Raw genomic sequence first — 18,094 nt, forward strand, 5'->3', positions numbered from 1 at the left:
ACACCTCGTGTTTTTCTACTTGGTTAGGTTACACTCTTCTCCTGGTGTCAGGGAAAGCACTTTTCCGCCCATGCGCTACATGCGGCCTAAAGAAGGTCTACGAGGGGGATGCGCATATGGACTGCATTTACTGTCTGCACCCTCACCACTCGGCTGACGACTGCAACATTTGTAAGGGCTTCTCCCAGAAAACCCTTAAGGATCGGAGTCGCAGACTTGTCGCATGGTTGAACGATGGAGCGGGGGCATACCCGCCTTCAGAGGTGGGTTTGACACGCAGCGTGGCCTCGGCATCGAAATCTTCAGGGGCCCCGCGCCGCTCATCGTCATCGGAGCCCCCGGTGAAGAAGCCCAGACCGGTTGTCAAGGAGTCGTCGGAACTACGCTCCGAGGACTCGGCTTCCAAAGGTGCCTTTTAGTCCTCATCTTTGACGAGAAAAGATAAAGACAAATCCTCCTCAGGCGATCGTCATAGATCGACCTCGAGTCGAGAAAAGGAAAAACGCAGGTCGAGTTCAGAGAAGGCGGAAGCAACGCATAAACCTGCACGACCACCACCGTCGTCGACGGTTGGGCGGTCGTCGATGACTTCTCTGCCATTGACGCAGTTAACATCTACCGCACCTGCATTGCATACGTCGACGCTGACAGGAACAACTATGGCTTCGTCGACGGATGTCCCTCAGAGGGCCTGGTGCCCAGAGGTCTACGACCCCGTTTTACCGGACACACTCCTACAGCAAGAGGCCTTGTCAGTGTCTTCGGGGGACGAGGTCGAAAGGGTAGCTGCCCCGACAGACCTGGGGTTGCAATTTACCAGGCCGGTCTGCGAAAGCTGTCCGGGTTCTACCTCCCTGCTGGATCCACAATCGATTCTGTCGTTGGAAGTCTTATCCACGCTGCAATCTCTGATACGGACACTGGACGATAGACTGCCTCGAACAGCCCCGGCCGGATTGGTCGTCGATGACCCGGGCCCATCTCGCCGTCCTCCACCTGCAAACCCCGCCGCAGGTCCTCCAGAAGCAACCCCCTCGGTTCCACGCCGCGAGGAAGGGGAGATGTTGGATTCGGAATCAGGCAGCAGGGCGTCGTCAATAGTCTCACTTTCCCCCCTCAAAGGATCCGACCTGGGAGTCCGATATAGAGTTGGAAATGTCGAGGAGCCCGGCCCAGCCGTCTCCTCCAGACGATATCGGGTCATTCCATAGCATGATAACTAAAGCCTGCAAGGAATTTGGACTGGCACAAGAAGAGGAAAAGAAAGATTGCTTTCTTTTCGACCACATGGGTCAAAGGAGAAAATTAGTGTTCTCAGTGCCCATCCTAGAACATGTGTGGAAGGAAGGTCTGCAAACCATGCGTCACCCTTTCTCAGAGCCAGCGGTTAAAGGTCATCTGGAAAAGAAATTCAAGGCCGCGGACTCTACTCCCAAGTGCCTTTCCTCACAACCGACACCTGACTCTGTGGTATCGGCGGCGGCGGCGAGAAAGGCGAGGGCTCAACACAAGTGTACGACCCCGCCGGAAAGCGACGCTAGACAACAAGATGCGTTCGGCAAGAAGGTCCTGACGGTAGGTGCCACCACGGTTAAGGCGGCCAATTCTCTTGCCATAGTCGCTAGATACGACAGGGAAATGTGGCACCGGCTGGCACCCATACTCGAACATCTTCCGGATGAACATCAAAAAGCAGCTATGCTACTAGTCAGGGAAGGTGAGGAAGCTTCAAATCATGCAATTAACATTGCAGTAGATCTTGCAGAGTCGGGTTTCAAGCAGGTGAACAAAGGTGTGGTCCTCCGACGGCAGGCGTGGCTGAAATGCACCAACTTCCGACCGGAGGTGCAGTACAAGGTACTGGATATGTCTTTCGAAGGAGACCTCCTTTTTGGCGAGAAGGGCGACGAAGCCCTGAAGGGCATGAAGGAGGACTCGGACACTGCGCGTTCTTTGGGAGCTCTCCAGAGTGGTCGGGGTTACCGGTCTTTTCGTCCCTTCAGAGGAGCTTCGGGGAACTCCAGGTTCTCTTCCAGGGACCGTTCCTTCGGTAGATCAACATATTCCTCTGAAGGATACAGACAAGCTTCACAGGCAGCTAGACAGCGCCGGGACTACCAAGCCCCTAAGAAAAGAGCAGGTTTCTCGTCGTCGACGAGGGATAAGCGAGCTAAGAGTCAGCAATGACGGACATCGGAACGTTCTGGGGGGCAGAGTATCATGTTACATCAAGGAATGGGAGCGGATAACCACAGACCATTGGGTGCTGGACACCGTAGAATACGGACATGCCCTACAGTTCAAAAGCAACCCTCCGCATATTCCACCGGTGCGGGTAGCTCATTCCCATCTGAGCGTGTTGCTGCAGGAAGTAGCACTTCTGCTAAAAAAAGGGGTTATAGAAAACGTCCCGTCGTCGCAAAGGGGTCAAGGGGTTTACTCCCGGTACTTTGTGGTGAAAAATCCGAATGGAAAATGGCGTCTCATCCTAGATCTGCGAGAACTGAACAAGTCGTTGAAGGACAAAGTTCAAGATGCTCACGCTCCAAGACGTAATAAGGTCAGTTCAAGAAGGGGATTTCCTAGCGTCTCTGGACCTGGGGGACACGTACTTTCACATACCGGTGTGTCCGCGACACAAGAAATACCTCAGGTTTGTGGTGGAACACAATCACTACCAGTTCACAGTTCTCCCTTTTGGACTAAAATCTTCCCCCAGAACGTTAACCAAATGCCTGGCTCCGGTGGCAGCATGGCTGAGGAGGCAGGGCCACCGTATATACCCGTATCTCGACGACTGGTTGGTGAGGGGATCTTCCCCGTCGTCGACGCACGACAGTCTACAGGTCACATTGAGCCTATTGAACGATTGGGGTTTGCGATAAACTTCGACAAGTCCTCATTAACGCCGTCCAGAAGCTTACTGTTTCTGGGTGCCCAGTTCGACACCCAGCTGGGATTAGTCAAACCATCCCTCGACAGGATTACCAGGCTCATTCGTTTGGCAGGCCAGCTGAAGATCAATTCCAGGTTGTCGGTAAGAAAATATACGTCAATCCTGGGAGCTATGGCGTCCTGCATTCATCTAGTGCCCAACTGTCGCCTTTTCATGAGGCCAGTTCAGCAGTTTTTGGCAGATCGTTGGACGCAGTCTCAGGGCCTTTGGTCAGACAAGTTGACCATCGACGACGTCGAACTCATGTCAACTCGACGGTGGTGGAGGACTCGTCGGAATATTTCCAAGGGTGTGCCTCTACAGGAACCGGAATTCCAGTTCACAGTTGTAACGGACGCGTCCCTAACCGGCTGGGAAGCGCATATGGGCACGCTGCAGACACAAGGCCGCTGGTCTCAGAAAGAATCTCTCCTACACATCAACATTCTGGAATTAAGAGCAGTCCGCTGGGCCCTGAGAGCGTTCCTGCCTCACATCAGGGGATCCACAGTGAGAGTTCTGACGGACAATACCACGACAATGTTTTATTTGCAAAAGCAAGGCGGTACGCGGTCCAGGACCCTCTCCATCGAGGCCCAGAAGGTGTGGCACTGGGCGCTGAAGCACGATGTATCCATCATAGCCCATCATCTGCCAGGAGTGAAAAACGAGCAGGCGGACTCGCTCAGCAGAAAGATGGACCAGATTCACGAGTGGGAAATAAACGACGATCATTTGGCGAAGGTCTTCCAGAAATGGGGGCAACCGACGCTGGACCTCTTTGCCACGAAGGCAAACAAGAAGTGCAAAATGTACGCCAGCAGATGGCCACAGGAAGATTCAGTGGGAGAAGCTTTTTCCTTCCCGTGGACGGAGAAGTTCCTCTATGCCTTCCCTCCGTTTCCCCTGATACGGAGGACTCTGCAGTGGATACGCAGGTACAGGTGCCGAGTCATCCTGTTAGCGCCGTGTTGGCCGAGACAACCATGGTTTTCCGACCTCCTTCATCTGTCAGCGGACCACCCGATAACGTTCCCGAAAGAGCCCAACCTCTTGTCCCGGAACGAAGGAACGGTGTGGCATCATGACCCGTACAGTCTCAACCTCACAGCTTGGCTCCTGACTTTTCGGAGTTTGGGGCCTTGACCATTCCATCGGACTGTCGAAAAATATTACAGGCTGTGCTGGCCCCGTCCACCAACAAGTCTTACAGGAGTAAGTGGAAAAGATTCTGTGTGTGGTGCCAAGGGCAGGTGGAATTGGAGCCTCTGAGAGTTACTCCGGAACAGATCCTCCTGTACCTGTTACATTTGGCGAGGAGTTGCTTGTCTTTTTCATCTCTAAAGGTTCACCTGGCGGCCATCTGTAGGTTCACAAGAAGGAGGAACTCTACGCCTTTGTATAGTGACAGATTGGTTAAACATTTCATGAGAGGTTTGTTTCGGACGTTTCCCCCGGTTAAGCGTTTTCCACCAACGTGGAGCCTTAACTTGGTACTTGCAGGTTTGATGAAATCACCTTTTGAGCCAATGGCTACGGCGTCCATGAAGTTTCTATCTTGGAAAGTGGCTTTTCTAATAGCCATAACGTCGGCTAGACGAATCTCAGAGTTACAAGCATTGGTCATAGACCCTCTGTATCTCAGATTCTTCAAGGACAAGGTGATCTTGTCGACAAGTCCTCGTTTTATCCCGAAAGTTCCTACGATTTCTCAAACACTCTACCATGGTCCTACCCACCTTCTTTGCAACGCCATCGTCAGCAGCGGAAAAGGTTCTGCATACCCTCGATGTCAAGAGAGCTCTAAAAATGTTACCTGCATCGTACCCAGCAACTTCGATCGACACAGCAGCTCTTCGTTGCATATGGCCCTTCAGCAAAGGGGAAAGCAATTTCGAAACAAGGTCTGGCTCGATGGGTCTCGTTGACGATTGCTTTCTGTCACTCGAAAGCGGGAAAGCCGCTGCAAGGACGTCCGAGGGCCCATTCGACCAGATCGACCTCGTCGTCAACGGCGTTATGGGCGGGGATCCCGCTGGCAGCCATTTGCAGAGCAGCAGCACTGTCAGTGCCCCATACATTCACCCGCCACTACTGCTTAGAACGACAGCATGCGGACGAGGTTCAAATGGGCCAAGCAGTCTTGCAACTCTTTCAATAAGGTAAGCCCTTTCTCTTCGTTCTATGCTGATTGGATATGGGTATATATATATATATATATATATATATATATATATATATATAGATAGATAGATAGCAATACGCTTTTGATTTTATGCACGAACATGCGTATGTGGTGTCAATGCGTGCTTTATGTACCCTGTTTTTTAACTTACGTATATTGCGGTATGCAGTAAGGTGACAGGTGGTTGATATCCTATGTAATCATGGTTCGTTTTCTTTGGCAGAATGGGGTGATTGCTCGATTGCAGTTACACCTCCTTCATTGTTTCACGTTCACTGCTGTGCATTCTATTCTAAGCATGTGAATCCATGAAGGATCCAATGCTGGAGAAGGGAATAGTTTCTTACCTGTAACTCCATTTCTCCAGCATTGGTATCTTTCATGGATTCACATGCGCCCTCCGGCCTCCCCGAAATGCAATCTTCGCATTTTTCTGGTTTCACCCCGTTCCACTTGGAGGGGTCGAAATCTGGAAGGAGCCGCGGGGGCGGGGCATTTATACCGCTACGTCTTGGTAGGGCGTGCGTGCGCAGCCAAAAAAGACGCAGATAGGACACTAAAGTGTCGAAAGTTTTCCTATAGGAAAAGGCTATATAAGCTTACCGAGGGTTCCCAGTCTGTCGACTGGGAATATTCTAAGCATGTGAATCCATGAAAGATCCAATGCTGGAGAACAGGTAATACCCCTCCAACATCCCTCTACAAGGGTTGGGAAGATTACCCGCAGCATAATTGACTATGTACTATCAAGGGACTGTACTTTCAAATATACCATCAGAGACTAAAGGTATTGTCAGCCAAGTTTCCAGCAGAACGATCACGGTATGCATATTAAAAATTGTTGCCACACTGTCATTATTAGCAAAGCTATTGAATCCTCTTAAATTCCACAACAGTATTTTAATTTCTTAAGTGACATATGTGAGGAGTCAGGAATGAAACTGACACAAGGTAGCCATGATTTTGGTTAAAGACTTTTATTAAAAACAAAAGCGGTTGGGAAAAAGCCTCCCTGACTCTGCTTTAAGAGGAATTTCCCTACTTAAACCAAAACTAAGGATCTGTCTGTGTTAGAATGTACTAAACAAAACTGTCCCGTGTCCAAACTTCTATTCGGACCCTCACACTAAAACTAAACTCTAAGTGAGCGCAAAGTGAAGGGCTGTGTGGCTGGACACTCTGTTCGAACGCCTGGTAACTGCCCCATGTGCAAGAAGAAGTGCTTTTGGACCGCCATGCGGTGAAACTCTTGCTGGAAGTTCTAGAAGTAATTACACTTTGTGACTGTTCTTCCTATTGGACTATTGGATTTCCCCCTTGTTCTTTTACTAAAACAAAATTCTTCTCTTACTTAAACCGCCCGACCTCCAACGCTACTTGACCCCGCCCACCTCTACCCAGCCGCCTTACTTTAACTTCAAATTCAAGGACTGTTTGGGTGTTCAGCAGTGCGGCATGCGCATCCGTCAGGCTGCCTCCTAGATTTGTATTTATGTTACTTAGACATAAAGGTAATATGTTTGACTGATTTCGGTAGATTTTATTCCTGGAACCTGTCACTATATCAGCCAAGTAAGGTGCCATTGAAAAACAAATGCATGTTAATGTTAACGTGATCATTTGTAACCTTGGTTTAGTAGATATAGAATTAGAGCACAGGTCATTGGTGTTCCATTGTTTTGGGTTGATTTGAACGAGATTTCAATAGCTCTGACAGTTGCAGAGTGGCAGAAGGTTAAGGTTTCTTATTTGCATTTGTTGTATCTTGACCATTTGTCCCTTTTTTTTTCTTCATTTCTTTTCCTCTTTTCTGTGCTTTTCCATATTGCCTAATACTCGCACTTTCATTGGGCATATTGCATCCAGCATATTATGCAGAATAAAACTGGCCAATGGACACGGAGCGTGAAGTTACAGGGGGTGCGGATGTATGATAATGATGTGTTATTTATATAGCGCCTTTATCCAAAGCGCTTTACAGAGCACATATTTACATACAATATCACCCAACCGAAATTGGTACTCATTTATCGACCTCGGAAGGATGAAAGGCTGAGTTGGCCTAGCCGGGATTTGATCCTGCGAACTGCAGATCACGCTCAGATCGCAGCAGTGAGCGCTCAACCTGCTGAGCTACTGAAACTGGCTTGTTACCAACTTGTGACGAGGGTAGACGAAAACAATTGGATACTATATCACAACGTAGTCCCCCTCTAGATACCCCGCAACTTGATATTCCCCACGGCACTGAAGTTGTGCCTAACACGCACCTTAATACAGATCTGGATCCCTCATAAATAAATGAATAACACAAAAAAACACAAAATCAGCCTCCTTTACTATACAAAGGAGGAAAATAACTTGCAAGAAACAACTGCTGATCTTTTGTTACTGAGGAGGTGGAGGTTATCTCCACTTTCGGGCTGGGTCTGGATCACGAATTATAAGTAGATCTGAAAATTGTTCTAGGAGTTGGGAATTTGGCATGCAATGCTTAGTAAACAAAAAAGGCTGGCATAACATTAATAAGGAAAAAATGATAAATAAGAATACACTTCATCACATAGAGGATATACCATGTTGTCCGTAACCACGGAAACCCAGGTTACCGAAAAGGAAATCTATAATATATTTGTTAAGAAGCATGGCAAAACTCTGGAGTCACTAAAACTTAAACATCAAACAAATGACAAAAATGATTTGGCAAATGATATGAAAATTGGTCCCTCCACATTTGCTGAGGTATTTCGAGAACAGATGGTGGGTAATCAAACTCGTCAAGAGTCTCAGTTCCACACATTTCAAACAATAGTAAATCCATCGCAAATTCCTATAGTCCTGGAAGACCCTCAGATTTTAGAGGGAGAGACTATTATTATTTCCCCCAAGGTCCACCTTAGGATGTCCAAACTGGGTGTCATTTCTAGTGATGATATGCCACACATAGATAAACCTTCAGAGACTAACAGCGCATTAACATCTCTGATTCGATCACTATCCTAGCAACCCTGTACGAAAAAAAATCAAATTTCCCTGTTACCTTCATCTGTCACCTTGAATACTCAAGCATCGCAAGTGGGTACAATTACTGAGACTAAGATTAATTCTGATAATACACTACTCCCAGATCTGAAAGATCAAGATAATGAGAATGAGAAAGTAGGGTCCTTAAAGGAGGGAGGTTTGCCCCACGTTACTATTGTAAATGAGCTAGATTCAGTACCCTAATGCCTGGCATCAGAATACAAAAGTCCAAATACCGTTCTCCAGAGCGACTTGAAACATGTGCAGTGGCGCCAATCGGCTTACACTGATAATTCTAGTATACTTCTTTATTATTTGTGCAAAAATGGAGGACCCCTCTCATTGAACCGTGAACGAATATTGAGTTTGTTTAAAGAGATCCCAGCTCCGAGATTAATCTCATTGGCTGATCTAAAGTTAATCGATTTTATACACCCCACATGCTATGACCATGTCAGATTGGTTTTTCATTCTCGTTCAGTATATGAGGCCATCTTGAGGGAGGAAACATACTTCAACCGGATGGGTTATGACATCTTGATCTTCAGTTCTGGCCCAGAGCAATCTAATCTCACCATGACTGGGCACCCATCTCCAATCGCCCATCATGGTGAGAGAGGATTAAGATCTCCAGAGCACAGTTCCCTCAAGGCAGAAGACAAACAAAGCTGGTGTTGGCTTGCTCCGACGTTGAGGGACATTTCCCAACTAAAATCCATGAGAAAGACCTTTAAAAAAAACTTTCAATTTTATGAACTCTGTTTAGCCTCCTGGAATTCTAGGGCCATGTAACACGTCTCTACTTCAGGAACATTATGCTAAAAGATTATCAGCTGATTTGCATCCAAGAATCCTGGATGACCTCTGAATATCACATAGATGGATTCCAGTGTGTTCATCAATTGGCAAAAAAGGCTGAGAAAGCCTGACCTTATGGTGGTCTAGTAATCGCAATAAAGAGTGTTGAAGGTATCCATATCCAGGATGTCATTGACATTACAGCGGGTGTTTTGGCTGCGGACCTGCAATTGGAAATCGCTGACACGCTGGCTTACATCCTGGTAATTAATATCTATTGGAATCGGATTGGCTATTTGAGTTCCATCCTAGAAAGAATTAAAGATCTGACAGCAAGATTTTGCAACCTATATATGGTTATAGCGGGCGATTTGAATGCAGAGATGCCTTACGGGTTAGGAATACATAAAAACTTCGGATCCATTACAACACTTAATTATGTTAATAGCAAAAGAGTTGGGGGTGCCGCTCCTGGTATGTCCCGAAAACATATTCGGGGATTTATATGGTTTGATTTTTTCACAAATTGGGGCCTCCTGCATACTAACGTCATCCAGAACACCGAACTGGATCCCCATACTTGGTCAGATGGCATAAGGGCCTCCACTATTGACCATATATTTGTATCCCAAAGACTTGTTGATGCGTGTCACAAATTTAATATTATTCCCACTAATATTAGTGACGATGCAATCTTGGAGGTTACTGTTGGGATTGAACCGAGAAATACAGAGATCAGTAGATATACTCATCAGTTAGTTGTTAACTCCTCTAGAATTAGGATTAAATGGCACGATGGATATGTGAAAAAATGGAATGCTTTTTTTTTAGCATCTTTCCATAAAAATTCTATAGATAGCAGACGTCAGATATTTACATCTGCCGCTTTCCCTGCCTGTATGACTACACTGATTAATAATACCATTAAAGTAAGTGCTGGCCCTCCCCGGAATCATGTATGCTCACACGTTTTTGACCCTCTAGTTAAGCAACACAAAAATGCAAACAAGAGATTCGTAGGGTCAGGAATAGTGCATTACTATGGGTAGAAAAGCTACCAAGAATACGTAGACTTAAACAGTCTCTGAAAAATTGGCTAAAAGGTCACAAGGTACATATGCTCCAGGCCGACAATGAAGCTATGTTATTAGCCCTCAAAGAACGTTCTTCCTGAGATTTCTGATGTTTGATAAATCTAAAAGAAACTTCTGAAATGTTGGCTCAATTAAATTGCATCTCCGAGGGAGTTTGGGCCGGTCATTTTAGCCGACTTTATTCTGAGAAATTCCATAAATTCAATAAATTATTGGTATTAAGCGGTCATCCGTGGGACACCAGATTTACAATATTAGATACCGAAAATCAAATGAAAAAATCCAGTTTGTCCACAACTTGAGGTCCGGATGGCTTCGCTAATTTCATATTTAAAGCCAATCCTGAGGACAGGGCCAAATCATTATTCATGCTGATTTCTAATATCATGATGACCAAGCACATTCCTAAATCCTGGCAAATCTCTTATATCATCCAAATGTTTAAAAAAGGGGACATGAACATCCCCGAGAACTACCGCCCCATCACCTTTATGGACACTGATGCAAATATTTTGGCAGGCCTAGTTCTAAAACAACTGGTGGAGTGGTCTGAGGCAAATCAAATTATTTTGCATCGACAGTTTGGGTTCCGCAAGGCCATGGGGACTAAGATCGGGGGACTATTATTCACTCTACTACAGGAAAAAGCTTGCAGGAAGAATGCCACCCCTATTTATGTAGCTGCTATTGACTTGTCATTAGCTTTCGAGCTTGTTGACCCCTCTGTATTATGGTCGAAACTTCATTGTATGGGGATCCCTTTGGGCATCCTATCTATTTTGGTCCATTTCCACGAAGACTTGGTAGTCCAGGTGAGATTAAATGTAGAGGGGCAACTATCCTCCCAGATAAAAACTATGAATGGCCTACGCCAGGGGTGTATTTTTGCCCCAACACTTTTTAACCTGTTTGTGTCGGATGCGAGACAGGGTCTGGATATTGCAGCACTAATCTCCCTAAAAATTGAGGGGGCGAAAATCAACTGGTGTGCACACGCTGATTATTTTCTCTTGATAGATAGCAGCCCCATAGGACTCCAGCGGTAAATAAAAGCCTTTTCTCATAAATGAGAGGAAATCAGTAGTCATGTGTTTGAGTAACCGAAAAAAAAGTTTCATCTTTTAGTTGCTATTTGAAGAACCACAAACTTATAAAAATGCGATCTTTGCGATATCTTGGTGTTCCCATCTTTGACACTCCTGTAAAGTCTTTGTATTGGAATTGTATCTTGGAGCGGATTAGTCACCTGCTCTTACAAATGCGAAAGGTTGCTCAGAAGTACTGCAAATATTCCATACTCCCTCTGATTCGTTTCTATACAGCAAAAGTTATTCCCAAGCTATGCTACGGTCTGGAACTGTTTCCCTTTCATCTCAAATCAGATTTGCAGAACATTGAGGCTAAGATCTGGAGACCACTGTTCTGTCTACCAAAATGCATTCCATTGGCTGCTTTGAGATACAAGTTGGGTTTACAATCCTTGAGGAGTCTGACAGAATGGAAGAGAAACTCCCTGTATAGAAATTTAATCTCAGCCGAAGGTAATATCTTATACATACATCTGGGAGACAAATTAAAAATAGGGAATCCGGACTCCCTCTGACGGTCTTCCTTGCAGGAAATCTGTCTATTGGCCTTGAGAAATATTAATGTCTCGCTGGAAGTTCTGTTAACCAATCCCATGCGAGTAAAATGTTTACTCCAGTATCAAGACTGGACAAGCATCTTGAACATCATGCTTAATTCACCAATATAATTTCATTTAGTAACTAACTGGAAACCCATGGGTATTCCGGAATCATACTTGATTAGATTTCCAGACCCAAAATGGCGAAACACCTATATGCAGTTCCGTTTCAATGTTCTATTAACAGGTGAGATTACACAAATTAGAGATCCTATAGGTAAGTGGACAGTAATGTGTCGATTTTGCCTAAGATCAGATGGTCAGGAAACCTTGAGGCATCTCCTCTTAAAATGTGACTCTATAAGTACCAAGCGCTTGGAGTATTTTGGAACATTTTTATCAAACCCTGAAAGAGTGCTTCAAGTTCAAGTATGTTGGGCGATGCTGCATGGGAATTCTGTAGCCCTAAAACTGGCATTGATCAGATTCCTTTCTGAAGTATGCGGTTTAATTACCTAAGGAATTCATATTCCATCATGTGATAATATCCTACAGATCAATTAGTAAACATCTAATGAGGCTGACTCTACACATAATGGCATTAACATTGGGCTCCACATTAATACTTGTGAAAATTGATGCATAAAATATTGTTTCTATTTTCACTGCGCTGTTTATTTTATGTTGGTTTAAATGTTACGTAGTGAGAATTCTCTTCTGTTTTACTGACTAATTTCTTTGTCATTTTATTTTTAAGTATATAGATCAAATTTGTTAAGTAATTTGTCATTTGAAATTTGTTGAAATGGTATGTTTCGTATTGTAAAGATTTCGTGTTTTGAAATGAAAACCAAAACAAATAAATAAATAACTCTAAGGTGAAACAGGAAATGTCTTTAACCTTGGGAGGCTAAGAAAAGGGTTCACAAAAGAAGAATAAATAGCTCCAGCACAAAGGTTCTTCAAGGATAAAGGTCCTTGCTCCAGAGGGTGGTTCCCTTCCCCTAGATTCCGCTTTACTCATATACAACAGTTCCTTGTGCTTTTTTTGGCCCACAATACTGGCCTACAAACATGTCTGAGTTTCTAGTTTTGTTTTTTTCAGAACACCTGGTATGCTTTTCTGCCATTGTGTTGCCTCTTCTCTCCTGGTTCACACAATCCCTTTTCTAGTCCTGATGTTTCCTCTCAAGACCTCTTTATTTCACACAGTTACCTGGCATACTATCCTGCCAGGGCTTCTTGTTTTCCCACCCTTGTGTTTGCCTGGTATACTCTCCTGCCAGAGCTTCTTGTATTCACACGGGGTCTCCGGTCTTTCCCAAAGTTGTACATATACTTTGATTGTCAATATGTCCTCCAGATAAATTATTCGGTCCGCGTTTCTCCTGTATTTGCACAATATATATTCATCTGCTTATAAGGGTTTTGTTTGTAGCTTAATTCCCCTTTCAACATTAATTTAATTTGTTCTTTCTCTCTCGTTTGCTCGTGGTTGAATTACTTGCATTCACTGTGGTTGCTGATACGCCCTGGGGTCCCTGCTTGCTCTGATTGGACTCACAGGCTCTTGTTGGTGTTCCTGGATTCTCCAGAGGTCAACAGGAGAAGCGTTTAGTTTGCTGCCTTCTCGTGACTGCTTCCTCTTGGTTTCGTCATCTCTCGCAGCTTCCACTGGGCACACTTGCGTCATTCCAGGCTTCGGTAAGTAAATCACTGCTCTCTGTCACCGGCGAATGCCCAGGAGTCTCTCTCTGGCTCCTGGCGCTCCCGCAGCGTGTCCTTCTCGCGCAGCAGCCTCTGCCTTCTCTGTTGGTGAGCAGCCTGGCTCCCCCATGCCGGTAATTGCCTTTGGGTTTCTTCAACCTCACGGAGAGATGCAGCTGTCTCCTGCCAGCAGCAGAACCCAATTCTTTGCTTCACCTTTTATTTTACATTTCCCAGGCACAGGTGAAGTCGAGCAAGCACTAGAACGCTAGCGGAGCTCGTGGCCTCCTTTGCTCTGCTTTACTGGATTCCTCTTTCTCGTCCCAGTATTTTGGTCATTCTGGGAAAGGTAGTCCAGTTTTGAGAATTGATTTGGAAAACTTGAATACACTGTTCCAGTAGTTTTTAATGGTGAATGAGTCCTGTATGATTCACAGGTGGAACTGGAGTGTGAGATTTCCCTATTCTTCATGGGAGGTGGAGGAGTGGATATATAACAATAGGCCATGAGGGTATTAGATATGGGAGGGTTATTTTCAAGAGAAAATCGGGGAAACCATGTCTCACCCGATGAAGCCATGACATCTCTCCAGAGTTTGTCTCCCGCCCATGAGAGCCTCCCTCATAGTGACGCCGCCAGGGTCAGGATCAGGTACCGGCTGCTGTCCCCTGACCACATGGGAAGAGGTCACCACCGGAAAATCAGTGATGACTCCATTGGATTCATCACACACACACTTCAGGCTAAAGACTAGTGCCCATGTCTCCTAGTTTTCTGACGTTATTGTCATGATTCCTGCCCCTCATGTCCCCAGCCCTCCAAGATGTTAGGCTGGAGCCAGGCCACGATCACCTACATGGCCCTCAAGGGCCTCTCCATCCCTCCAAAGACCCACTTGGAGTCAGACTTGGCGCTTGTGGCACCAGACTCACTCACTCCCATAGGATAACATTGGGGATTGGACTTGTAGTGCATTGATGGGGACAAGATGGATGCCCCCACATATTTCGGTTCCCAGAACTGCATGTGCAGTCTAGTCTTTTGGGTGTGGTTCAGCCCAGAGACACCTGGGATACCCAGAGACTATTTAAGCCACGCCCAGGCTGGGAAACATGCTTTGTGTTTTCTGCACCTGCAGAGTGACACTCACCGTGTTCGGATCGGTCTCCTGTAGGCTGCATCTTTCTTCTGCACTCAATTCCTGCAAGAACAAGAACACCGTTAGGAACAGCCTTACCTTGTGGTGCTTCTGCCCATCATTCATCGCTTCTTCTGTTCTGCTGGCATTTTCGGCGGCGTCATTCCCATCCCGGCACGCCGCTTCCTAAGGAAAAGAACAGAAAAAAGGCATTAGTAAGCATTCAGCAAATCTTCGCTTATTTTTAAAGACTGCACAAGCTTCAAACGCTTACCTGAATCCCAGCCGCTCTGGGGGAACTCTGTCTCCGGAACTTCTCATCCATCTGCAAGAGGGAAAAGACAATCCAGGTTAGCGTGGCAACATCTAGAGGCACCGCATACCGCGCTTACTCACCGCATTTCTTCTTCATAACCGGCATCCATGCTGAAAACGTTGCAGCACCTAAAAGACACAGAAAAATAACTCCGTTCAATACAAAAATCGAAAGGGTTGCATCGCGCATCGCGCTCTCACTCACCTTCAGCGCTACTCATCTCAGCAGCACGTAGCCATCCCCGGACGCCGGCCATCATCTAAGGAAGGAAAGGAACGAAGTTAGAGAACTGTTCAAAAGACTCATTATACTTACCTGTCGGACTCTTGCCGGTGAAGTAACTAGGCAGCAACAAGCCTGCATCAATCAACGCACCCCTGCGCTGAAAGCAGGACAGAGAGCACACTTTCCAAGAAAACAAGGCCCAGTCTCCAGTCGAGTAGACTCCAGGGAAGGGTTAGAGGTCAGAACAGGCTGAGTGACGTCCCCGTGGATACCAGGTGAGCGTTACAGTTATGGGCTAATGAATTTGGCAACTAGGATCAATTGTCACAAGTGTGTCAGGACATTTACAATTTTCTGATACTGCTACCACTCTGCTGTTTGATGCACCTCCCCTTCAGTCTACTTTAAATAGTTCACCAAAGGTCCCTCTATGCCATCGTGCTCCCATAGTTATCCTATCCTTTCCTTTTTGGAATTTTGATTCTAAAAAACCATATCATAGCCAATTTGGCGTATGGTATCAATCTCTGCCAATAGCATATTTATAACCATCATTGATTTTGTTGTCAATCCTACAATGTCAGTTCAATCTTCACCAGGACATTAAACCTGCTCTATATCAGCATAGGTTAGGAGGCATAGGTGGGGTATCTCATGGAAGAGGCCAAGTACGTTTTGTCGGTTCAGGGAAATCTTATGTTCTGGATCGAATAAAAGTGTGATGAGAGTTGTCAAGATTTTCATTTTTCAAATACTTTGTATCCTGTTTTACGATGGGTTGAGGGGGCCTATTGCCTTTAATTGCCTGCTGTTGAATTCAATTGCTCCGTCATCTCTAGATTTACTATAATTTTGCCATCCCAAGTTTGAGTCTCTACCAAGCACGCTGACAAGGATGGAGTATTATTTGTTTCAATTTGCTTTCCCTTTAATATTGGACTCGTAGGAGGAAGATCTAAGTCCAGACTAACCCGCTGCACCAAGGGCATTTGTGTGGCTTGCTCCCCGATATGTGACAGTCCTAAGGATAGCTAATGCTGTTACTTCGGGTACTTGTAGATCCCCATTTATATGCAAACTTGCTTTATCCGGGTGGTTGACTTGTTAGTCCGGGGCAACTGGTACTCCTCCTGGAATTATCCATTAGTTTCCCTTATTTTTAGCCTTTGGAGTTTTTGCCAGAGGACGTGAAGATTCCGTATTTGTGGGTAGTCTGTTAATCACTTTATTTTGAGACTGTGTTTCTTCTGTAATATGCACATTTATTAGGAATATTTTGGATGACCATTTATTGTTGTTAGTTTTTTCCAAGCTTCATTTTCTTAGTTACTTTTTGGGGGTAACGATTTCACTACTTTCTTGCGGCTTTCCCCAGACTAGGCCTTCAGTCCTCCTACCCTCATCACCCTTGGCTAAAGCCGGTCAGAAGTGAACTTGTTTACATTTGTCTCTATTAACATTCATCTCCATTTCTACATGGGATTTGATAGAGGCGTTAACGTATGTGATCTTACTTCCATCATAATATTGTCATAGAGGGAGACAAAGGAGCTTAAAACCTATTACGCTCACCTGGTCTCTGCGGAGGCGTTGGGGCACGGTTGCAGCCATTCCGGAAATTAGGCCCCCCTCGTCTGGCTTCTCCCTCTGCACTTATCCCATGAACAGCGGCAATAGGCAGCGCTGGTCAGGACTACTCCTGTGAGAATATAATGTGACTTGAATATGCCAGTTTGTGGTCCAGGTCCCCTTCTAGACCCTTCTTCCCAGGACATGATTCCCGCAGGTTGCGCTGCCTCTAGAAGGCTCACCTGATGATCATGATTGATGAGCTCTCCGTCCTGCTACTTCTGGCAGTGGCGCTTGCCTGACTGGGACCGAGTTCCTTCACTGGTCCCTGTACGTGGTAATCCAGTCCAGCTGCGACTAATCCACTTCTCTCCAGGTGAGTGTTTCTGCTTGTCTTTGTCTTTCCCCACCTGTTTGCTTTCTGTCTGCTTTCGCTGTATTTGTATAGTTCGTTTTCCTGTATTGTTGTTCGCTCAGTCTTTAATGTTGTTCTTTTGCTCTATCTCTCTCCGTGTAGGTGGTATTGCGGACCCTGCAGCAGTTGCGGAGCTTGAGATGCAGTCAGAGTGAACGAGGAATGAACCCACAATGGTCCGGTAACAGGTAAGTGGTCTTCTAGAGCTGCGCGCATGGTTCAAAGGCGGCGCGACTTTAGGCTGATGGGTGATGACTTGTCTAACCTTGTCTTTCGTCTTCTTTAACAGGAATAAACTTTGTGGATGAGGAGCACGGCGTCAGGTAGATCGCTGGGTTCCAGAGGATGAGTATGCAGATGTGATGATGAACGCCGGATTCCGGGAGGTGAGTGTGCAGGATAAACGCTGGGATCCAAATGGTAAGTAAGCTAGTCCAAGCAGCGTTGAGCGTCACGTTGCATGTGAATGCAAAGTAACGCAAAGCGCTGGCATTGGGGCTAGATCAGCTTATATAGCTGAGCTCCTGAGGCCACACGCAAAAGTCCTGGCCTGCTTGCCACACCCTGCCACTCCTAGAGTCTGCACGTGCAGCCTGGGCCTGGAGAGCCACGCACAACAGTATGCTCATGGAAATGTACCCGGAATAAAAGCACGTGGAAAAGTTTGTGTGAATGAAGCGCTCTTGCAAAATAATAAAGTGTTCCTGTTTACATTCTTACATGAGCCTGGCGCCAAAGGCGCCAGGACTTAATCCAGGCGGGCCCCCTGTGTATATGCATCCTGTGACCCAATTCCCCCATCGCTTGATGATGTGGTGTCTGTGTTCTTGGGCCAGTGATCATGACAAAACTACAAATCATGCTGCAATAGAGGGGGGGAGGACAATTTAATACCATTGTAAGGTATAGCGTCCTTTCGCCGACACACATTTTTATGATGGGTGTTTTGCTGTGGGGGTTTTTACGAAAAACTCCATCTACATTTTTTGGGGGGATGAGAATGGGCAAATTAAGGGTGTTGTGGCCACCAGGGGGTGCAGGAATGTGCTGCTCCTGAGAG

The 18,094-nt window shown here is 45.9% G+C and overlaps 1 protein-coding gene across 3 annotated transcripts in view; it reads right to left on the reverse strand.

The window, feature by feature from the left end:
- The window catches only part of ZZEF1 (zinc finger ZZ-type and EF-hand domain containing 1), a 3,309,810-nt gene that overhangs the window by 1,104,366 nt on the left and 2,187,350 nt on the right, over positions 1–18,094 (reverse strand). The window lies entirely within an intron of this gene.

This window comes from Ambystoma mexicanum, chromosome 9 (genome assembly GCF_040938575.1).
Source record: "Ambystoma mexicanum isolate Mex_15411 chromosome 9, UKY_AmexF1_1, whole genome shotgun sequence".
Classification (NCBI taxonomy): Eukaryota; Metazoa; Chordata; class Amphibia; order Caudata; family Ambystomatidae; genus Ambystoma; species Ambystoma mexicanum.